Below are 12,363 nucleotides of genomic sequence, written 5' to 3'. Positions count from 1 at the left end.
CACCCCTTACTGAAACAGGGGTTTTGTGCTGTTCACCCCTTACTGAAACAGCCATTTGTGATCTTTACCCTTTACTGAAACAGCCGTTTGTTATCTTTACCCCTTGCTGAAACAGCTGTTTGTCCTGTTCACCCCTTTCTGAAACAGCTGTTTGTGCCATTTACCCCTTACTGAAACATCCGTTTGTGCCATTTACCCATTGCAGAAACAGCCGTTTGTGCTGTTTGCCCCTCACTGAAACAGCCATTTGTGATGTTTACCCATACTGAAGCAGCCATTCGTGCTGTTCACCTGTTACTGAAGCAACCATTCATGCTGTTTAACCTTTACTGAAGCAGCCATTTGTGCTGTTTAACCTTTACTGAAGCAGCCATTTGTGCTGTTTAACCTTTACTGAAGCAGCCATTCATGCTGTTTAACCTTTACTGAAGCAGCCATTTGTGCTGTTTAACCTTTACTGAAGCAGCCATTTGTGCTGTTTAACCTTTACTGAAGCAGCCTTTCATGCTGTTTAACCTTTACTGAAGCAGCCATTCTGTGCTGTTTAACCTTTACTGAAACAGCCATTTGTGCTGTTTAACCTTTACTGAAGCAGCCATTCATGCTGTTTAACCTTTACTGAAGCAGCCATTCATGCTGTTTAACCTTTACTGAAGCAGCCATTTGTGCTGTTTAACCTTTACTGAAACAGCCAAAAACAGATGGATCCTCAGCAATAAGGGTGGAGCTTCATCATTCTCAGAATGATCCTGACACTGGTTACACAACTCACTGACACACACTTTCTATCTTGGTTTGGATAGAAATTCACAGGTAATATTTTGTTGTCTTGGGGACAGGTTGATTACATGCGCACACACACACACACACACACACACAAATCTGCTTACCATGTTTCCATGCTGACAGGTTTCAATCACTGAACAGACCTTGTCTCTTTTCAGACTGAGAAAAAAACTGGAATAGGGGGTGTGGCGTGTTCACTGGAAGGAGATGGGGTGTGTGTGTGGGGGGTGGGGTGGGGATAAAGGGGAAGAGGGAAATGCGATGGGTCTGCACAAAAAGCTGGACTGATCGCTCAGTTACCCTTTCACTTCACTGCCACAGTTTGCGCAAAAATTGGCTGCCCAATAAGGACACGTCAAAAAAAGCATTTCTTCCTCTTATCTATCTCAATCTGCCAGTGCCACAAGGTTTAGTTTGTCTCGTTCCGGACAATCAGATGGGTGGGTATTTCAAACCCTCCTCTCTGAATCTCTCTTTCTTTTTCCACACACACACACACACTCACTTACACATACAAATATGCACACACACATCCTCCCTCACACCATCCCCCTCCCACACAAACACCCCACCACCCCCTCCTTTCTTCCCCCCCCCAACCCCCCCAACCCTCCAAAACAACACACTGACTCACAAATGCACACACACACACACACGTCCCCCCTCACACATACAACCACAAAACTCACCCCTTGCTGAACCAGCCAGCAGCGGATGACGACGGATCGTCGGCGATGACAGGCAGGGAAGGTGACTCGCTGCGGTCATCGGACCCCCCAGTGGCCCCTCCTTCATCCTCCTCCGACAGGCACTCACTCCTCTCCTCCTCCTCTTCTCCCTCCTCATCCTCCAACCACTCCCCCTCCCCTACCCCCACACTCTTCTTTTCCTGGTACTCCTCCTCCTCCTCCGCTTCCAGCTCGTCCATTTCCTCGATGATCAAGTCCCCGGGAGGAGGGAGGTCTGGCCACACACATTCCTCCTCCTCTTCCTCCTCCTCCCCTACCCCCACCCCCACCACAACTGCTGCATCCTCCGACATGGGGGATGGAAGCTGGGACGGGCTCAGGAGGCTGACAGCAGGAGGAGGGGGGCTCTCCGGGGGCGTCGGAGGGGGCTCGGGGGGCGGGGAGCGGCGCGGAGGTTTAAGAACCCTGGGCGGCACCACCGCTGCTGCAACTGGCTCCTCAGCCTCCAGCACGACTTTGGACTCCACGGCTGTGCCCAGCATGTCCACCAGCTGCCAGTTGTCGTGGCGCTTGCCGCCCCCAGCCCTCCCACCACCCCCACCGACCCCACCCACACCGGCAGCAGCTGCTGGGGGAGCAGCGGCAGCACTGTCACTGGAGGGGCGGGGAGGCTTCTTCTGCGGGGAGCTGCGAGCCCCATTGGGCTGTCTGGACGACAGAGGGGAGGGCGAGGAGGAGGACGAGGGCAGGCGAGAGTCGTCCCCCCCCTCCTCCAGGCTGTGGCGGTGGTGGTGGGGGGGTCGCGGCGGAGGGGCAGCAGTGGTTGCATCCCCTCCCACTCCTCCGGCGCTGGCAGCAACCGTGGTGGCAGTGGTGGTGGTGCGGCTGCCGCTGCTGCTAGAACTGCTGGCAGGGGAGGAGACAGGGGCGGTCTGTGGGGCCGTGGGCAGGGGGCGGTTCTCCAAGGGCACCTGTGTGATGGGGGCAGGGATAAGGTCATGGTCAAGGTGAAAACCTAACCAGGTCAAGGTGAAAACACATTCATCAAATTTCTTAAACAAGGAAAAAAAAGTGTTACGTTGGAACACGCTGACACTCCATACAGATATCACTGGCACAGGATTAATCATGACACACTGCTGAGTATCTAATCTTCAAGTGTGACAACATAAAGAAAAAATCAAAAGTGTCCAGTTACCCCTGTGAGTTTACGAATCATTTGGACACTTAATATATCCTCTTTACAGAAATGATACGGTAACACATAATACATGTTTCTAAAATATAACCCTCTGATAGAAATAATATAGTACCACACAATAAAATAATATAGTACCACACAATACCTATTTCTAAATATATTCCCTTGATAGAAATAACATAGTACCACACAATACATATATTCATATAAAGGGGAACATATGAAATGAATGCATCAACGAGAAGGCCTGACACAAGCTCAGTGCCAGCAAGACCATCACACCAAACAGAAATGACATACCTTATGGACAGGACATATAACTGATATTTCCCCCACCAACAATGACAACAACAAACAACAAAGGCGATATTACATACAACACACACTCTGGACCAACAACAACAAGGGCAATATTAATCACACAACACCCACACTTCAAACCAAAGCTGGAGACCAACGCAGAGAGAAAAACAGTGATCAGAAATCAATATGGACGGCGAAGCCTCCCATGTTGACAACCACACCCTGAATTTCTGACACTAATACCTGCTGCACTGATACCTGAATTCCCCACACTTGCAACTGGACTTGTACCTGAATTCATACTACACCTGAATTTCCCTTAACCACTCACCCTTTCAAGTTCCTGTGGCAGAAAAAAAAAATCTGAATATATCACATATAAGTAACAGAGAACAATATGCACCTTGACTCAAAAAATTAGAAAGAAAAATGGTGAACAATAATGAAAATGTGTGCCCATCGAAACATTTAATAAAAATCTTTGTCTTTTGATAGTTTTTTGTCTGGACAAGCCTTTATAACATATCCAAGCCTCAACAACTGCCTGAACAAGGTAAGCAACATAAGCAGCAGAACAGTAGATAACATATATATACATATATAGATATACATTAACTGAAAGCCACATAGATACTGTGTACATAGGAAATTACCAGTATGCCCACAAACAAGCAAAAATATGAAATTACAAAAGATAGAAGTGGGGAAAAAAAAATCACAAAGCCCAGAAAAGAGCAAGCAAGAATGATACTCAATCTCAAGGACAGACTGAGATAGATTCTCTCCACACCATTCAAAAAAGGAGAAAAAAAAAAGGCTGCCATAATTATGGTCATTTTCAGTTATTTCTGTAGATGGTCTTAACCATGTAAAAGCCACTTTAAAAATCATGACCGCCTGTTTAGAATCCATTAAAGGTGGTTCTTTGAGGATCATATTTGAGAAAATTTCATTTTCCAGTTAACAATTTAACACAATAACAGAATGAACTTGTGTTATTTCAGTTGTAGTTATCATAGTCATTGTAATAATAGTAGCATATGTAGCAGTAGCACTAGCAGTGGCAGCTGTTACAGCAGCAGCACTAGTACTAGTCACAGTAAAAGACAGTCCACAGAATGTAAATGGTAAAATAAGTAATGAAAGGATGAGACAAACCACTCCCCCCCCCCCCCCCCCAAGCCCCCCCCCATGCCCCCACCCACACCACCCTGTCAAATCAAATCATCCTGGGGGTGCGATGAAAAGAGAGAGAGAGACAGAGAGAGAGAGAGACAGAGAGAGAGAGAGAGAGAGAAGAAACACAAAACCTTTCTCACCCCAGCAGCAGTGTCCCTTCTCAACCCCACCACCGCTGACCGCAGCGTGTCCAGCGTGGCTGAATCCGACAGGCTGCGCACGCAGCACTTCTCAATGGCGCTCTTGATCACCCTGACCGGCGAGATCTTGCTGCGGCCTTGGTCCTGCTTCACCGGGCTCTCTGCTTGACCTGCGTGCCACGACGCTGGCTGGCCGCACTCCCCCCTCCTGCTCACGCTCTCCTCCTCCTCGTCCTCCGAAAGCAGGGCGGCGGCGGTGGCAGCGTTATGGTGGGTAAAGTTCATGCTTGGGTAGAGGAGGTCCACATTGCTGTCGGAGAAGGACGTGTCTCTCTCAATGAAGCTCCCGATGGCCACCCGACGGCCCATGATGGCCGGGCAGAACATGGCGGAGGTTTCACTGGGATGGCTCGAGGGCACGGCTGGGGCGTCCTCCAGCCCTTTGTCGTGTTGAGAGATGCGGTGGTGGACCTGTCTGATGGCGTGCTTCGCCTGTCAACAGACAGGCCCCCCTACTGTTTTGGTCTTCACTTCCTTTCTTTCTTTCTCAGATCGTTTCTAACCCACTCAAAAACAAACCCTGGGTAGTTTACAAGCCTCAACAGGCTTTCCTGTTTCATACTGATGCGGGGAAAACGGTAGAAAATATACTGAAATCGATGGGGGTTTTTTTTCTCCCACCAAATTGACATTTGTGTGGACACAGCTGGAAATACTGTAGAAGTTAGTTCCCTTTGCTTGCGATTTATGCGTGTGTAGGAACATGGAAACCATTTTTATGCAACAAGTTTCACTGACCTAGCAATGCTGGGGCATAAAGTTCAATGGGTTATCTCATTCTACTTCAGGTACGAGTTAACTCATACCATGATTATTTCCCCTTTCCCTTACTTGAACAATTCTCCATCTATTTTTGCTGTTGTAGTGAATCACCATTTTTTTTTTTCTGCAGTGGTCTCATGTAGTGCTGGTCCAGAGGAGTTTTAGCAGGCATGTAGCTGTGGGGCAGAATGAGTTGGATGATCTTTTCTCATCACTCTGTACCCCGAGTACTGACTGACAGATCTGTGACCTGCCCTGATACTGATACTGCCCTGTGTGAGGCTGGCTGGACCACAAGCATCAATGTCATCATCATCATGATTATCAACATCCGTAAACTCTGGTTGCTCTTCCTTGGACTGAATATGAATGTTTCGACTTTCCATACTGCAGTACACACGCTCAGCTTTCCTTTCTCAATCAGATGTATACTCACTTGGTGTTTTTTGGGGGATTTTGTTTGTTTGTTTTTATCTTGATGGCTTTAGCCTCTACATTGTTCTGCCAGGTGTTTCCAAGTGGACTGAGCCTGTTCTTAATGATGTTGTGTGTGTGTGTGTGTGTGTGTGTGTGTGTGTGTTGTATATAAAAAAAAAAAGTATGGCAATGACAATGTATTCAGTTTTTGTAAGGGAGACTGGTCAACAGAAACTGCAGCGCAGTTGCACTAATGGGGTACAAAGTGTTCAGCAGTTGGTCCCTGACTCGCGACATGATGAGTTTTCAGTTTCTCCAGGAGGCGCCACTGCACCTGGACAAGTCTTTTACCGCCACACCACACCTGCTGGGCAGATGCTTGACCAGCAGCATGACCCAATGTGCCAGTCAAGTCCTGAGTGCACACGCACATATATATATATAGGTTGTATACCTATCAGAGTGGATTTCATCTGCAGAATTTTGCCTGAGGACAACCCTTGTGTTGCTGTGGGTCATTTTTGACTCACTTGTGTAAACAAAGTGAGTCTATGTTTTAACCCGGTGTTCGGTTGTGTGTGTGTGTGTGTGTGTGTGTGTCTGTGTGTCCATGGTAAACTTTAACATTGACATTTTCTCTGCAAATACTTTGTCAGTTGACACCAAATTAGGCATAAAAATAGGAAAAATTCAGTTCTTTCCAGTCATCTTGTTTAAAACAATATTGCACCTCTGGGATGGGCACAAAAAAATAAAAAAATGAAGCCTAATTATATGCAAACTGCATTTACTGTTATATATATATATATTTTTTTGTATTCTCTAAACTTGGCACTTTGATCTGATATTCTGACCCAACAACAAGAGCAGTCATTATTATCATTTTTTGTTCAAACAGGAACTTCTTTTGCCAAGCATGGAAGTTTTATTTATTTTGCAAACGTTTTGGTGCAGATAGTAAAAAAGGGAAAGTACTCTGTAATTAATGCTAGGGGACTTAATTCGAATCTGGTTAGGATTTTATTTTTTTTTTTTTTTTTAATGTGAAGCTTTATAATAACAAATACAGAACACATTTTAATGATTAGATTATTTTTTAAGTGTATCACAAGTGAGTCTTGAAGGTCTTGCCTCTCTTGGTTTTTTTGTTGTTGTTGTTATTTTTACTGCATCAAGTGCATGCTGCGCATGGGACCTTGGTTTATCCGATTATCATCTCACCTGAAAGACTAGATGCTCCATTTGATTTTCCAGTCAAAAACACTGGGGGGAAAGGATGAGAATGGAATCTGAACCATACCCTCATAGGCATTGTGTTTGGCAGAGGAGCGTCTTAACCATTCTGCCACTTTTCTTTCTTTTTTGCTAACTACTGGATGACTCTGTGAACAGACAACTTAGACAACTTGGCTAGAAGGGAGGGAGGAGATGTGTTCCAGTCAAGGCATCATCATGTTTTCACTGCTTCTCGGGCTGTGGGGTGTGTGGTGGGTGTGGGATGGGGTGGGGTAGGCGGGTACTGTTTCCTGCACATTGGTCTTAGGTGGCATTTTCAGGAAAGGCATTCATCTACACCCCCCACCCCAACTCCCATTTTGGGAGAATATTCATTCTTTTTTTTCTTCTTTTTTTTTTCTTTTTTACTGCATCAAGTGCATACTGTGCATGGGACCTCGGTTTATCCGATTATCATCTCACCCGAAAGACTAGATGCTCCATTTGATTTTCCAGTCAAAAACACTGGGGGGAAAAGATGAGAATGGAATCTGAACCATACCCTCATAGGCATTGTGTTTGGCAGAGGAGCGTCTTAACCATTCTGCCACTTTTCTTTCTTTTTTGCTAACTACTGGATGTCTCTGTGAACAGACAACTTAGACAACTTGGCTAGAAGGGAGAGAGGAGAGTGTTCCAGTCAAGGCATCATCATGTTTTCACTGCTTCTGGGGTGTGGGGTGTGTGTGGTGTGTGGGATGGGGTGGGGTAGGCGGGTACTATTTCCTGCACATTGGTCTTGGGTGGCATTTTCAGGAAAGGCATTCATCTACACCCCCCACCCCCGACCCCAACTCCCATTTTGGGAGAATATTCTTTTTTCTTTTTTTTTTTCTTTTTTCTTTTTTTTTTTTACTGCATCAAGTGCATGCTGCGCAATGGACCTCGGTTTATCCGATTATCATCTCACCCGAAAGATGAGATGCTCCATTTGATTTTCCAGTCAAAAACATTCGGGGAAAGGATGAGAATGGAATCTGAACCATACCCTCAAAGGCATTGTGTTTGGCAGAGGAGCGTCTTAACCATTCTGCCACTTTTCTTTCTTTTTTTGCTAACTACTGGATGACTGTGTGAATAGACAACTTAGACAACTTGGCTAGAAGGGAGGGAGGAGAGTGTTCCAGTCAAGGCATCATCATGTTTTCACTGCTTCTGGGGTGTGGGGTGTGTGGGGTGGGGTGGGGTAAGGGGGTACTGTTTCCTGCACATTGGTCTTGGGTGGCATTTTCAGGAAAGGCATTCATCTATACCCCCCACCCCAACTCCCATTTTGGGAGAATATTCATTTTTTTGTTTGTTTGTTTTTTTTGTTTTTTACTGCATCAAGTGCATGCTGCGCAATGGACCTCGGTTTATCCGATTATCATCTCACCCGAAAGATGAGATGCTCCATTTGATTTTCCAGTCAAAAACATTCGGGGAAAGGATGAGAATGGAATTTGAACCATACCCTCATAGGCATTGTGTTTGGCAGAGGAGCTTCTTAACCATTCTGCCACTTTTCTTTCTTTTTTGCTAACTACTGGATGACTGTGTGAATAGACAACTTAGACAACTTGGCTAGAAGGGAGGGAGGAGAGTGTTCCAGTCAAGGCATCATCATGTTTTCACTGCTTCTGGGGTGTGGGGTGTGTGGGGGGTGTGGGATGGGGTGGGGTAGGCGGGTACTGTTTCCTGCACATTGGTCTTGGGTGGCATTTTCAGGAAAGGCATTCATCTACACCCCCCACCCCAACTCCCATTTTGGGAGAATATTCATTCTTTTTTTTTTTTTTTTTTTTTTCAATTTCAGGGAGTATTCGTTCGCTCTTTGTTTTTTTTTTCCTTTTCAGGAGAGTAATCATTCAATTATTTGTTTCAATTTTAGAAGAGTATACATTCAGTCCCCCCCCCCCCCCCCTAATTCCAGTAGAGTATTCATTCAGTTTTTTTTTTTTTTTTTTTTTTTTAAGTTTCAGTAGATATTCATTCACATATTTTTTTTCATTTCAGGAGAGTATTCATTCAAATTTTCTTCCATTTCAGGCAAATATTCATTCACTTTTTTTTTTCTTTTTTTTCCAGTTTCAGAGAATATTCCATTCACATTTCTTCAGTTTCGCAATATTCATTCACCTTTTTTCAAGTTCAATATAGGTATTTATTCACTCTTTTTTTTTTTCAATTTCAGGAGAACATATTCATTAACTATTTTCAGTTTCTGGGAGTGTATTAATTCAATTTCCACTTTTCAATCTAAGAAAGAGATTGGGTTGTTGTTTTTCAATGTCAGGAGAGAATTCACTAACCTCTCTTTTTTTCCCCTCCAATTTATGTATCATTTCACTTATTTTGGGGGGGATTTGTTTGTTTAAATATTCACTTGTGGTGTATATCATGACTGTTACTGGAGTGTATTGCAGAATGGAGAGAGAGAGAGAGAGAGAGAGGGGGTGGGTTGAAGGGGATGGGGAATGAACAGGGAATAGAGGCAGAGGAGGGGCAGTGGGGGGGTGTGTGTATGTGTGTGTGTGTGTGTGCATGTGTGTGTGTAAGTGAGTGTGTGTGTGTGTGTGTGTAAGTGTGTGTGTGTGTAGTGTGTGTGTGTGTGTGTGTGTGTGCGTGTAGTGTGTGTGTGTGTGTGTGCTGTGTAGTGTGTAGTGTGTGTGTGCGCTGCGAGTGTGTGTGTGTGTGCGTGTAAGTGTGTGTGTGTGTGTGTGTGTGTGTGTGTGTGTGTGTGAGGAACCCGTTTTAGTTTCTATGTAAACTGATTCTTTATTTTCCTTCTTTCGTTTTTTTTTTTTTTTAATGGGTAATTTTGTTCCACTAAAAACGAGACAGCGACTGAAAGAGAAGACCTCTGGAGAGAGGTTCAAAAAGAAACTGAAGCACACCATTCATCAATGACCACAACTGCAGCAGGAAAGAAATAAATAAATACATCCACAAATTCAAACCACATCAATGAATGCCCAAAATAAGACAGAAATAAAAAGACAGCACCATTTCAAGTTCACAAATATATAATGCTCAAATAAAAAGAAAGCACCACTTAAATAAATAACAAGGAATGGTTTGGTTGGAAAAGCACAACAATAAAAAAAAAAAGAAAAGAAACAGAGGAACAACACAACACCACTTAAACAGACAAGCTGGCAACGGAAAACAAAGAGAAGAAGCTACGTCTGTACACCGCAACAGACAAAGCTGACACGAAGCTACGTCTTTCAATAATTATAACAACAGAATTCTACTCTTGTGCCTTCCTTCCGACTTTGATATTGTGATGTGTTGTTCATTCGTTCTTTAGTTTAACGTCTTTTCACTGTAAGTGATATGAGACGAAGGTAGGAAAAAAAATTGAGGGGGGGAAAAAGAAATTACTGTGTACGCATGCGAGTAAGTGAAAGTGTGTGCGCGTGTGTGTGAGCGTGTGTGTGTGTGTGCGTGTGCGTGTGTGTGCGTTACATACAGAAAATGACTGATTTAAGTTTTGTTTAAAAAACTTAAAAAAACCAGAAAAGTGATGTGTTGTGTGTTGTGGTGTGTTGTATTGTGCTGCATCACATTCATATAGTATTGTATTGTATCACTGTGTGTGACGCTTTTTTTTTCTCTGTGTGAAATCTGGGCTCTTCTCCCAAGGGTGGTGGGGAGCCTGGGTGGACGTGTCGCCACAGCGCAAAGCCACCCTTTTTTTTCTTTTCTCCCCCCCCCCCCCCCCCCCCCCCCCCCCAATCTGCAGGTCTCTGTGATTCACTATCAAAGTATACTTATTCAGTTATTGTTAAAAATTTTTGTCAGGGGCAATCCTTTTGTTGACATGGGGTTCTCTTACTTACGCTACTACTTCTTCTTCTTCTGCGTTCACTCGTATGCACAAGAGTAGGCTTTTACGTGTATGACTGTTTTTACCCCGCCATGTAGGCAGCCATACTCCATTTTCGGGGGGGTGCATGCTGGGTATGTTCTTGTTTCCATAACCCACCGAATGCCGACATGGATTACAGGATCTTTAACGTGCGTATTTGATCTTCTGCTTGCATATACACACGAAGGGGGTTCAGGCACTAGCAGGTCTGCACATATGTTGACCTGGGAGATCGTAAAAATCTCCACCCTTTACCCACCAGGCGCTGTCACTGTGATTCGAACCCAAGACCCTCAGATTGACAGTCCAACGCTTTAACCACTCGGCTATTGCGCCCGTCTTACACTACTACATGCTGCATACAAGACCTCAGTTTATCATCTCATCCGAATGACCAGCACCCAGACCACCTTTCAAGGTCTGGTGGAGAGGGAGGTAAAAATCCATGCCAATATACAGGAGTCAGTTGCATTGCTCGGACGGACGGAAGAGCCTAGTATGGTCGTAACCCGCTACTAACTGTGTGTAGTATGGAACTGACCAATGGCGTAGTTTGATCGACGTAGGCATTTTAGTCACGTGTACCTGTCAAAAAGTTAGAACCAAGCAATGCAACTGGCTCCAAGACTTTAACCGGTGGACACTCATTTTGCAATGACTAAAACGTATGTGTCTATGTTCTTGTCCCTGCTGTTTCTCTCTAGCTCCTCTCCACACACACACACACACACACACACACACAAACACACATCTAACAAACTCATAGAGTTGGGAATTATACAAATAATGAGGCAGGAGACTACATGATTAACAAACAGTAAAGAGTGGTAATGGAATTGGGATTACCACTCTTTACTGTTTGTTAATCACATCGTCTCTTGCCTCATTATTTGTATAATTTCCAGTGGATAAACCTACCGAGGCAACCATGTATTTGTTCTGTATTGTCCATGTGTTCTGTGTGGCTTATTCAGGATTAAAGAGGCTATGCCAGTCTTGAATAAAAGCTAATTTGTGTTCGCACATTTCTTCTGTCTTTGCTGCTGTGTGCACATGTCAAATGATCGGTATAAGAACAGGCCCAGCGCTTCTTTTTTTGAGGAAGTGTCTGGGTTTGTTCCAATGTACCTTTTATTTACCTGTGTGCTAGCTGAATCGGTAGCGTAAGCACCACTGACCTGAAGTTGTGTACCTTGTGTAATGGAGAGAGTTACCACTCTTCACTATTTGTTAATCATAGAGTTGGGGTTTTTTTGTTTTTTGTTTTTTACAGCACATACAATATGTAAAAGAATATAATTGTGACAAGCGCTGCAACATGAAGTGAACGACATAAAAGAAGACAACAAATACACAGAAAGTGAAAGGCTGCCAAATATTACAACACTCGAAGCACCACACACTGCACACATACAGCAGTGTGCTAACCCCCCCCCCAAAGGAGAAATCGACGGAAATAAAAAAAAAATAAAAAGAAAAGCTTAAAGCTGTGCAACACTAACTGTATAACAACACGCATACACAACACAGATCACAACATATGCTACACATATACAAAACACATCACAACACAAATGCGTCAGAGCACTATTGAAGCCGAAGTTACAACTCATACACACACTCTATGACAGTCATAGTGTCAATCCTCTCCCTCAAATTTCTTTTTCCTTTGTCGCACTTTATCGCAGCATGTTTCAG

Source organism: Babylonia areolata, chromosome 28 (genome assembly GCF_041734735.1).
Source record: "Babylonia areolata isolate BAREFJ2019XMU chromosome 28, ASM4173473v1, whole genome shotgun sequence".
In the NCBI taxonomy this organism is placed as follows: Eukaryota; Metazoa; Mollusca; class Gastropoda; order Neogastropoda; family Buccinidae; genus Babylonia; species Babylonia areolata.
This window is presented reverse-complemented; position numbering follows the sequence as displayed.